Below are 12,249 nucleotides of genomic sequence, written 5' to 3'. Positions count from 1 at the left end.
GATTCATAAATAATACTTAAATATGTTTTTTTACTTCATTAATACTGTATAAATCAAATGACCTCAAGAGCGGAACAATATTTGCATAAAAATAAAGGGCATATTTTGTCATTTAAATAAGGTAATGCTACATAACATATATCGTAGCTTTGGACTTTATAGCTTCACACAATAAGATATACATATGTTTTCATTAACAATTATATAATTTTACGTTGAATCGTACTCTAGGTCTGCTTGCCTTCTTCTCAAACACACAAAATGTATAACAAAAAAATAAAGGACACAAGGACTTAAAGATACGGACAACTGAAATAAGATTAGCACAATAAAGTGCAATAAACAAAGTTAACAATAAAATCCGTATTTGGTGTGTACATGATAGGAATACCCTTCTGTAACATATATAATTATTATAGATAAGTTAAAGATTGACATAAACAGTGTCACGTCTTGCCTGTGATCTTGAACAATGTCTGTTTGAAATAACCAAGAAACACAGTAAGTTTTATGGGCATTTAATGTCAACTGTGAAAATTATGGTGTTCTACCTTTATTCATCCTGCTACTGTCTATATTATCAGATGGGTAAAAACTTATTTATCTCCAAGCATTGCGTCATATGATGATGTCACATGGTTAGCAGCAATACAAAGCTACACATAGACCTTGTTTTATCGGGGAAAAGTAAGAATAAAACCATTTTAATTTATAAAAACATGATCAAAGTAGACAAAAGCAGGATAAATCAAATACATAGTTGATGTCTGGATAGGAGAAGGTTTATCCGGTTCACTGCTAAACCTGGCAAATATACACTTTTTTGCTCACTAGATGAACCCTCTCCATCCCGACATCAACCATGTATTTGCTATATCACTTTTATATAAATAGGACTAATGCTATAATTTTTGTTTTGGTATTCATTCAGGATTTGTTTTTTTAGACAAAAAATAATGCCAAACGTCATAAAAATTTCAAATATGAAGCGTCTATAGAAACTATTTCTCTCATAAAGTATGATCAACCTTTCTTGTGGCCGGTTAAATAATTTTGGACCGTAGTACGGTTGCTCTGGTGGCTTTCTACAACGGTAATGACAAATCTGGCAAAAACCGGCTACTTTTTATAGTCTCGGAAGCTGGGGTATACCTTTGCATAGAGTGCCTAATTTTTTATTATCGTTATCATAGAAATATAGCAAGTGCCTACCGCCATGCTAAAATTGGTAGCGTGTGGCTATTTTTTTTTAATTTGAATTATAGCTTAAACGTAGCAAATGTTTTATTTTAAGTAAAATAAAAACAGTCCAAAACGCCACAAGAATAACGTTGTATGTGCATTCAGTGTATACATTGATGATTAAAAATCGATGTCATGAAGTTCTATTGTTCTATTTGAATAGTTTCCAAATACGTGTTTATTTTCGGACGTAATATTGATACGGTCCAAATATTTGCAAATTCCGAATGTAGAAATATTAACATTGTTTGAAATGACAAAAAATGATTTATGGCTGTTGTTTAATAATATACATTTTACAAATTTTGCAAGCAATATTATTCATATCAAGCGAACACATTTACAAAAAATAATGAACTGTGATTTAATTTACGTAGGTAATTAAACAGTATTTTACACCCAATACATTGTCACCCTCTCCTCTTAATCTAATCTGACATTTAAACAGAACTTTGGTCGATTTAGTTTTTAAGATTAACATTCTAATCTCAGTTTGTGTAATATTAGCGTTGCTGTGAAGTTGAAAAAATACGTTGCTCCTTCATTAAAATTGACGTCATTTTTGCAATACAAAATTAACAAAACGTTATTGCCTAAAACCGTTGTTAACAAGCTGGTCATTTGCATATGACGTCTTGATTTACACTGGATATCATATGATGTTACAATTACAAAAATAGAGTTTGCGCTAAAATTACAATGTTTTGCAACTCATTATTTGAGTAGTTACAGTTATGAAATCAAAGTGCTCCGTGATTCGTTGATCATGTTGCCATGGTGATTGGATCTTTAATAATATAACTCTTATCATGTTTTTGCTTAGAAATATGTAGTATGTAGATACTTTAGCAAATATTATATCATCAAATTGATATGACTGCTTATAAAAATTATATAGCCTTGTATATATATCTATATATATATATATATATATATATATATATATATATATATATATATATATATATATATATATATTATACAAGGCTATATATTATACAAGGCTATATATTATATTATATATATATATATATATATATATATATATATATATATATATATATATATATATATATATATATATATATATATATATAATGGTTTGTTGAATGAAGATAACTTAATGACGCAGCCAAAGTTTATAAGACAAAATTATGGAAAACACATATTTTATTTGTATTGTTCGACTTTACTGAGTTTGGGGTTTCTCCAAAAAGATTTTTATCGTTTTATCGTAATTGTTTTGTCTGGTCAACCGAACAAACTGGAATCATTGAACAGGATTTTGTCTCTGTTAGGCCGACAGATAAAAATGTCATTTTTTAGATATCTATTGGATTTGATTAACTCATGAAATTTGTATTGGTATAGCAGTTTTATTCTATCGATCAACCGAACAAATAGAGGATATTTGTTTAGTTCAGTGTAAGATCGGAATATATTTCACCCAGTATATTTCACGAGGTGAAATATAGTTCGATCTTACACTAAACTAAACAAATTTTCTTTTAATTATATGAAAAGAGTCGTTTAAAAAGACATTTTAACCTAATACTAAATGAAAAGCGCGCCAAATAATAGTACAACGTGACGTCATTTATGGCGTCACGTCATAAAGTTGGTTTCCAGTGCTGTGCACGCTAGTATTTCACTGAAACAACGATAGGGGCTTAAATTCAAAACAGTGAAATTATCAAATGCTGAAATGTACACGCTTAACGAACGAACGTTACTCCTACGCTTTATAAAAAGAAATACGCAAACGCAAGCAAAGCGATAAACGCTTAACGAAAAACGCTTAACGATAAACGCCTTTTTTAAACGGTAGAACGTAAAAATAACAACGTTTCAAAACGTTTAAAATAAAAAGTCGCATTACTATTTTTGTGAAAAGTAAAAAATACATTTTACCTTTTCAAAAACAAGAAGTATTTTGCTGTAAAAAACCTGGATCGTTCTGTTGGTAAAATAATAATACGGTACCGATGTGTATCTCCTTGTGTTGACAGCTCAAGTGAAGATACCTCAATGTGTTAACGGGTTTCAATAAACTGGAATGTGTCGTCTACACGTTTAGGAAAAAGTCGTCTGTAAACCAATTTGGAGGTTTCCTGTCGATACGCCCAAGGGCACCCGGAAAGCGACTCACTTTCTACTCCATTCAATATGACGGATTTGTTTTGAATAAAGAAGGAAACGCACAGTGCGCTGTGATCTGGATGAATGTATTTGACTGCTATCTCAATTGAGAAATTTATTTACTTACGGTCTCCTTTGTTAAAAGCTGTATAGTTAATCTCTTGCCGGCCGCCTTATAGGTCTGCAAATATATATGTCGCAGACCAAAAGATAAGGAAGGTTTCTGATGGACGCTGTGGGTAAAAGTACTTGGGACCTGGACAGAGGGTCTGTAAATACACAAATTATGCGTTTTCAAATAATTTCATTAGAAATCAAGAATCGCGGCTCTCGCCATCAAAATCTTTCAAAATAGTGCGCATGCTTAGTGTAGTTAATCAAAGAAGTAGAAAGTTAGATAGAGAGGCCCGTAATGGTGGTTAGTATATGATTTATATTGGGGTGAATGAAATGCATGATGAAAATTAAAGCTATAGGACATTTAATAGGACAAACAATAACACATATAAACATGTACGTATATGAACCTGTGACATATACAGACCTGTTAATGTTCTTTTGTTAATCATGTAACGCAGGAATGTTGAAAATATACAGGAATTGTGCAAAATTAAAGCTGGGGTTTTGGGGGGATATAAAAAAGGACCGAGTACACATTCATCAAATTAAAAGAAATAATTTAGCACCTTCGGCGGTGTTAGCGGACGAACAAAAGGCAACAAACTAAGACAATATATACTTTTTAAGAAAGAATATAAAACTGAACACTATGTACAGTCTGAAATAATAAAAAGACAATATAGGAGCGCATTATCCAAATTGAGATGTGGAGTTGCTCCTCTAAAAACGAGACTGGTCGCTATAAAGCTTTACCAGTTAATGAGAGAATATGTTTTAATTGTAGTAATAGCATTGAATATGATTGAATATGAGCTACATGTCCTTGTTAAATGTTCACTTTATTCGCGAATAAGAGGGGCGCTTTATATCGACATAATTATGTAAAACTAATGACAGATTTCTAATGTATTGTGATAATGAGAAATTCATATATTTGCTATCAAATGAAAATATTGTAAAATATTCTGCCAAAGCCTGTGTGAGGCGCAATTTATTATATAATGGCTAATTTTTACTCTGTACATATGTATCATAGTCAAAATCCGAATAATATTTAGTATGCGTTTGTTTTATGTGTGTAATATATTTAGTTTTATTGCCACCACATATTTCAGCTTTTAACATTTATTTATTTTAATATGTAAATATTTTGTTTAAATGGGCTTTTTATTTATGATCATGTTCATAGTCTCTCATAACTCTTTTAGAGTGTTTTATACACGTATTTCTTTTATAACTTTGTTATATTTGTTAATATATGCACAAAAGTGAGACTTAAATAAACAAATTGACTTGACTTGTATTTCGATGATTCCTATATTTTATTTTCGAGATTATTTGTGAGAAAGGTGACTTGGGTACAATTCTTAAGTTGCAGTTTCTTTGATGTTTATCAGTACAATAACTAATATTTAGGCTCTCTTTATAGTTTGCTTTGTAGTATACGTAACACATTTGCCGAACTATATAGCTTCATTTAATACTAGTTTTCGGCATATATTTATACAAGTCAGCCTGAAACATATATAATTATAATTATAATACTAATAACAAATAATAATAATTATATTAATCAATAATATAGTAATTTCTTAGAAAACCCTCTGGCAAATAGGTGATCAAAAAAAAAACAATAATCCTCTGGCAGGGAAAGGGTTAATAAATAACGAGTTATAAAATGATGTTCGAAGAGCATGTATAGGTAAGAAAGGTACCGCATTCGGAATAGGTCTGCATAGTATTAACACACCCGTAACGCTCTCTCTGTCTTCAAATCGCCACCCGGGTCTGTAAATATTATGCAGGCCTATTCCTCATATGTACGGCAACTTTTACATAAATATCAGCTAAATGTATGCATATTAGAAATGAGAATGCGGGGTTAAGATTTCTTTTCCCTGCTGCTAGAGCATTTTAATCCGCTGAAGAAGATAACCTTCTGAATAACAATATATATTGTGAAAATAGATAATAATCTAAAGTAGGTAATAAATATTTTTTGTTAATCAGCAAACAAAATGGCAGCTTTGGCGACAGAAAATGGGTCACACCCGACATATTCGTTGTTTTCAATCGCCGCCATTATCACGCACAACAGCTCGCACGTACACTTTATTATTTTCAAATGCACTTAGCGGTAAATAGGAAATCAGATACTGTCACCGCTTTTCTTACTATTGTCTACATATTCAGTCATTTGTACATATATAATATTAAAATGTATTGGCAATTGACAACAAATGTTTACGCGTTTACAATAACAACTGTGCGTATGTATACTGGGGGTCACCGGTTTATCAGAGCACCGCCGGCATTTTGTGTTGAATATTATCATGAAATACTGATTTGAATTCAAACTGACAAAGACTTCATGTGCTGATACCAACACCATACTATGGCTATGTTGAACTAAACATCACTTTTTTTATTTTAAAGCACGTAATAAGCGTTATTTATATCTTAGAGAAATTTAAAATCAAATCCACATACAACTTTGCCTTTTTATTAAATTAATTATTATTTCAAGTAACATTAAAAATTTCGGATAATTTAAAAATTTATGGGGCGGAAAGAGTTGTTAGGGTAAAATCAATTCTTATATTTATGACAATATAACAAATGCAAAGCATGAAATTAGACTTACCCCCCCCCCCCCCAAAAAAAAAAATAATAATAAAAAAAATTAATAAATAATAAAGAAATCGACTGCGACTGAAATAAGCTTTATCCGACCTTTACCATGGGTATGACATAAATCACATTCTTTTGAAACATGGGACAAAGAATCAAAATAACCTGCTTTCATTCATAGTATAAAGTAAAGAAACCGACTTGTATTAAGCAATAAATTTACAATACGAATTTACAATCAGATCAAAGGACAAACGAAATGGTATAATTTAATACCTCAAGATCAAGACTATTGTATACCCATTGAATCAGATTTCGAAAAAATTGTTTCGTTTTCAAATATTTTATTGTCTTAATTGGACACTTAAGTACTTTAAAAACGCAGATTTGAATCAATTTTCAAGCGCCTTGTCCGTTATACACCGAAAACGTAATTCAAGACTTTTTATTTAGTCTCACTCAATAAAGCGTATAGAATAATCTCGTTTGCATTGTTCGTCTTGTTTTAAATTAACTTTGTTTTAAAGTATGCGTTATTTAAGTCATTAAGTGTAAGTATCTGTCAATATAAAATAGCCCCTTTAGAGTAATTGTTTGCCAGTTTTTGACGTGATTTGATTTTAATGATATTCGTATTATGATTTGTTTGCGTTTAGTTGTTTTATTGAATCAACATTTTAGATTGGATAACAAAAGCTTGAAGGTATCATTTTATATAAGAAATCAATTATTATATTTCTAATTAAAATGATGTTTGTTAATATTTTTGTCGCTGATCCTCATTGAGGCGTTTTTTCTCCGCAACAATTGATCTCGGACAGTGAGATAAATGGACATCTTTCCTATTGTAGCAGATTTAGAAATTAAGTCTACAACGGGTCAGACACTTACAAATAAATCGGTTATTACGTCATTTTATTTTGAAGTCAAAATCATTTCATCTCTTAAATCCTATTATATTGTCACAGTTAAAAATTGTAAATATAATCAAAATGCTTTTATCTTATGACTAATTATATTTCTTATCATAAAAATAAACAAGAGAAAAATGCAGTCAACAATATTTAAACCATGACAAATTTTGTACTTGCAATAGTAAATCTTTAAAATGTCATCAAATAAGACAGTTGTTTTGGATTTTTATCTCAACAAGTTCATATGGTGAGTTTCCCACTTACCTAGTTGGTGAGGACCTCAAAATTCAATACCACAATAGCAACAACATTATATTATACTATCGAAATAGTGTATCAAACTACTTTGCCCTTTTCTCTGCTGTACAGCATTATTTGTCCGTCACAGCACTTTAAAAAACATCCCAAGATCTCACGAACCGTTTAGCAGATTCAATGTTTAAAACAAGCAATCACATGTTTTCATTCTTAACCACCCATGCATATGTATCACTTATTTTAGGAAAATCATGTGACGACGATGTTAAAGGCGGCAGAGTGATGAACTTTTTAAAATGTCTAAAAATTTCAGGTTTATGTGAACGTATAAACTTAGTTATTACTGTTTATATGTTGATAATTTTAAGTTGTCCGTTTAATCTTTAAGTACTTACATAATAATAATCAATGTTAAGTTATAATTATATTGCAATACGATCGTGTCAGAATGATCGCTGAACTGTAAAATATCTTAAAAACTAAACGCGTATTACAATTAGTTTTGACAACATGCGCCACTTAATAAGTGCATAAAGCGGCAAAAATAATTAGCTGCTTGCGCAATTAACAACAGTTACTTGCTATACATAAAAATTGATGTGTGTAAATGTTTTGATTCATGCATTCTATAAATGGAATTTACGTTATTTACCCCGTCGATTGCTTTGCTTTGAAACGGACTTTAAGTGACCTGCTATAATATATATTAAAAAAGAAGAAGTTGCTGTGTTTATCCTTAAAGAGCCTAAAAAACTGGTACCGAGTTGATACATTGATAATGGTAATTATCTGTTGTACGGAAAAGTAACCCGATGACATGGCGGTTGGGTGGGTCCATTTATGCGTCCCTTGTAGAAGTGTTTTGACATCAATATTGTTATCATATTATATCAAACTATCCGCTTTGTTTGGCTAAAGGCATGCAATGAACAAGTAGAACTGTTCAAATCTAGTAAATTGTATATATCGTCGTCAAGTAACAGCGATTATCAGTTCCATGAGAACGTGAAGGCAACTAGAAATTTAAGGTCATCACGGGTTGCGCAAGAGTCTCCTTCTCCTTAACATTGTTCACAATTTAGCTATTATGTCAATCTAAGGATTGTTTAACAACATGGCTTCCTTATGTACAGAGTAAAGTTTGACACAAATTTATCAGAAATGTTCTACAAATAAGTAATAGGTATAGTGATAGTAGCACAGTAACAGTAGCAGAAGTAGAAGTAGCAGCAGTCGTAGTATTAACAACTTCAGTTACAAACACAGTAGCAGTAGGAGTAGTAGCAGTAGTAGCAGGATTAGCAATAGTAGCAATAGTGTAGCACTAGAAGCAAATTAGTAGTTTTAGCAGAAGTCGTAGAAGTAGTAGCAGCAGTTGCAGTAGCAGAAAAAGTGGTTTTGAAGTAATAGCGGTAAAAGTAGAAGTAGTAGTAGTAGAAGTAGTAATAGCAGTAGCAATAGCATTAAGCAATAACTGTAGCAGATGTAGCAACATTTGCAGCATACGTAGCAACAAGAGAAGCAGTAGCAGCAGTAGCAGCAGCCTTAACAGCAGTGGTAGCACAAGCAGCAGAAGCAGTAGCAGCAGACGTAGACGCAATAGTCTCAGGAGCAGCAACAGTATCAGAAGTAACAGTAGTAGCAGATGTACCAGCAGTACAACCACCAACAGCAGAAGTAGCAGCAGTAGTAATGTAGAAGTAGACGCAGTAGCAACAGCAGAAATAGCAGTTCAAGCAGCATTTGTAGCAATTGTAGTTGCTGTAAGTTGTAGTTGAAGAAGCAAGAGCGGTAGCACTAGTTGAAGTAAGAGCAGTAGAAGCATCAACAGTAATATCAACAGTAGTAGCAGCAGCAATAGCAGTAGCAGAAGAAGTAGCAAAAGCAGAAGTGACGTGGTAGCAGTCGTAGCAGCAGCAGCGGCAGGAGCAGCAGCAGCAGTAGCAGTAGCAGTAGTATCAGTAGAAGCAGCAGTAGCAGCAGTAGAAGTAGCAGTAGTAGTAGTAGTACTAGTTGAAGTAAGAGCAGTAGCAGTATCAGCAGCAGTATTAACAGCAGTAGCAGCAGCAATAGTAGTAGCAGAAGTAGTAGCAGTATCAGAAGCAGTAGAAGAAGTAGAAGCAAAATGTGGCTGCAGATTGTTTTCAAATATGGAATATTTTCATTGGTCACAGGAAAACCTCGGACCAATGAAAATACTTAAAGGGAAACAACTCTGCTGTGCCAATTTACTTTCATTTTGGATTGAGAATTTGACATATAGGAAAAAAGGTGCGTTATAGTTTCATATGATGCTTTGATTGAACAATTATTACAAAATAAACTTAATTTTTATCATATTTAAATACGCAATACAAAAGAAATATTCTTTCACGGTGAATTTAGTGTGTTTTACTCGTGAGAGTTTTTTACCGAAACGGTGCAATCAGATCTCTTCCGAGTTACATTTGTTGACAGTTTGGGCTTGGATATTTCTTGCTACGTATAATCAGCGAAGGTGCCAGTGTTGTTTTCTTAAAGAGTATTTATTTATCTAAGATTTGACACCAAGATTGTTAAGATTGGTGAAAAATTGATGAATATATGCGCTGATAATTGAGATGCTAGTGATATTTCTATGCAAAATGAAAGTATAGTAAAATACCTTTATAATATTTTAGTCATAAAAACATTTTTTTTCATATTTTTTTTTTTAGGGTTTTGGGTTGTAGAGGGGGAACGGGGATATATTTAAGTCATGGCCACGCAACGTTTACCTGTGCCAAAAACCGGAAGACGAAAATTAAGAAATTAAGGAGGCAGTACACAGTTTCGGCTGTTTAGTTTCGAATTGGAATTTACAAATAAGAGACAGTTTTGAAATTGAAGTGGATATTTGAGGTTCTAAATGTTTATAGTTACTATATTTCAAGTTTCAATGATTAGTATTGTGTTTCAGTTATTTAGTAAAATTGAATTTAGTGGCGTTAACCTTAGACTGGTCCCCTGCGAACTTCTAAAAAGTAACCATAATAAGACAGGGAACCAGATTACGTTAACCCTTGCTTTTTTGAGAGAGCACCTGTCGGATGCGAACATGTGGTTTTTGGAGCTAGGCGGTGAATCAGCTCTTCAATTTAAGGTCAGACACTCACATTGATATTTCCATAGACTTACATTATAAGAAATGGTCCCTTATCCTACCTTAAAATTCAGTTTTCATGCTAAAGAGGTATTTTTTTCTAGCAGAATGAAATGCCTGACACATAAAAATGTTCCTGTTATATAGGGGTAGCCAACCAAATTTTTTGCAAAATGACTTCCAAGAGGATTACCCCCCATTTCATTGAAATTTTCTGCTGATCACAGGACTGACACACACTTTTTATAAATGCAAATATCCAAGTCAAAATTATCACAGAGACTCATGAAATATTTCATTTTCTTCAGAAAACATTGTAGTGTTACTTTTTAAATTAGTTTTTATACTTAAAAATACACCACTTTCATCCAATCGCCTCATGTATAAACTGAATCATACGGTTTTCCCTGCACTTTTTTTCAGCCAATCGCTGGCCGTGTTACAATGCGTTACCCTGACCTTAAAGGGTATGCAGAAGACTTAAAATAGTGAAAAAAGTAGGTGCATGACTCCCCGTTTGGATGTTATTTTCAGATTGTGCATTGTTTAAGAAGGAAGAATCACTATAGCTTGTGATTTAATCTTTTGACGTTAATATATTGTTGTATTTTGCGAATAGGGGTAATCCGCTATTTTTGTCATTGATTTTCGCGACCAAAACAATGAAAAACACAGGGCTATGTACCAGAAAACTAGAAGGTGGACATGTATTTTTAATTGTTTGCTGTGAGATACATATGTATATGTTAAATATGAAATGCATTTATTTCAGGTGTGTGATTACAGGGGTTTTGATTGTGGCGCAGTCAGTTGTTTGCCGAGAAGCCTTGAAAACTGTGTATTGCCCCCTAAAACTTCGCGCCGCGGGGTCGCGGGACGAGATTTAAGAAATAAAACGGCGGGGGCGCGAGGCGAAAACACGCTAATTAGCGGGGGCGCGGGGCGAGATTTAAGTAAAAAAAATCGCCCCGCGGGGTCGCGGGACGAGATTTAAGAAATAAAACGGCGGGGGCGCGAAGCGAAAAGTCGAAATTTTGTAAGAATAATTTGGCGGGGGCGCGGACAACAACACGCTAATAAGCGCCCTAAAACAATAAATATATCGCTTCGCGGTCCCGCGGTTTTACAATTAAATCTCGACTTTTCGCCCCGCGCCCACGCTAATTAGCGTGTTTTCGCTCCGCGCCCCCGCCATTTTAACTAGTTAACTCTCGACTTTTCGCTTGGCGGGGTCGCGGGGCGAAAACGCGAAATGGCACAAATCAGCCACCATACTGCATACCTTAAGAAGAGCTGAATAAAATGCTACCTATACGAATTGAAATTAAAGGGGAAGAGTAACGACACAAACATTCTGATATGTCGCACAAGAAGTACTCGTTTTACACAGTAGCAGGACGTAACGCGTAAATTTCCAGGAATCCTACACCTTGGTCTTATTTATTTATAGACAATGTTGCTCGTAATTGTTTATTAAACGATATATAAGCTATTAATATGCAAATTACCAACGCTTAAACATCAAATTCAAGCATAAACGTCGTAAATTAGACATTAAATGCATCACACCCGTTACCAAATCTAGCAACAATAAAACAAACACACACATGACCTCGTGTCACGCAATATAAGGCGCTATTAAAGTTTTTGAAACTAGAACTGTGTCCGCTATGCACTATCCAAATCATCTCAAAAGAAAAATACAACGATTGAATAGATTAATTTCTTCACAAGCTTGTTCCTAGTTTCTAAGAGTCAAGAAACGGATAGTTTGAAAAATATTTTTATGATAGTGCAATGCAACAGCTTTAACACCGATGCATT

This window comes from Ruditapes philippinarum, unplaced genomic scaffold (genome assembly GCF_026571515.1).
Source record: "Ruditapes philippinarum isolate M1 unplaced genomic scaffold, ASM2657151v2 ctg6604_1_1_1_1, whole genome shotgun sequence".
Taxonomy (NCBI): Eukaryota; Metazoa; Mollusca; class Bivalvia; order Venerida; family Veneridae; genus Ruditapes; species Ruditapes philippinarum.
This window is presented reverse-complemented; position numbering follows the sequence as displayed.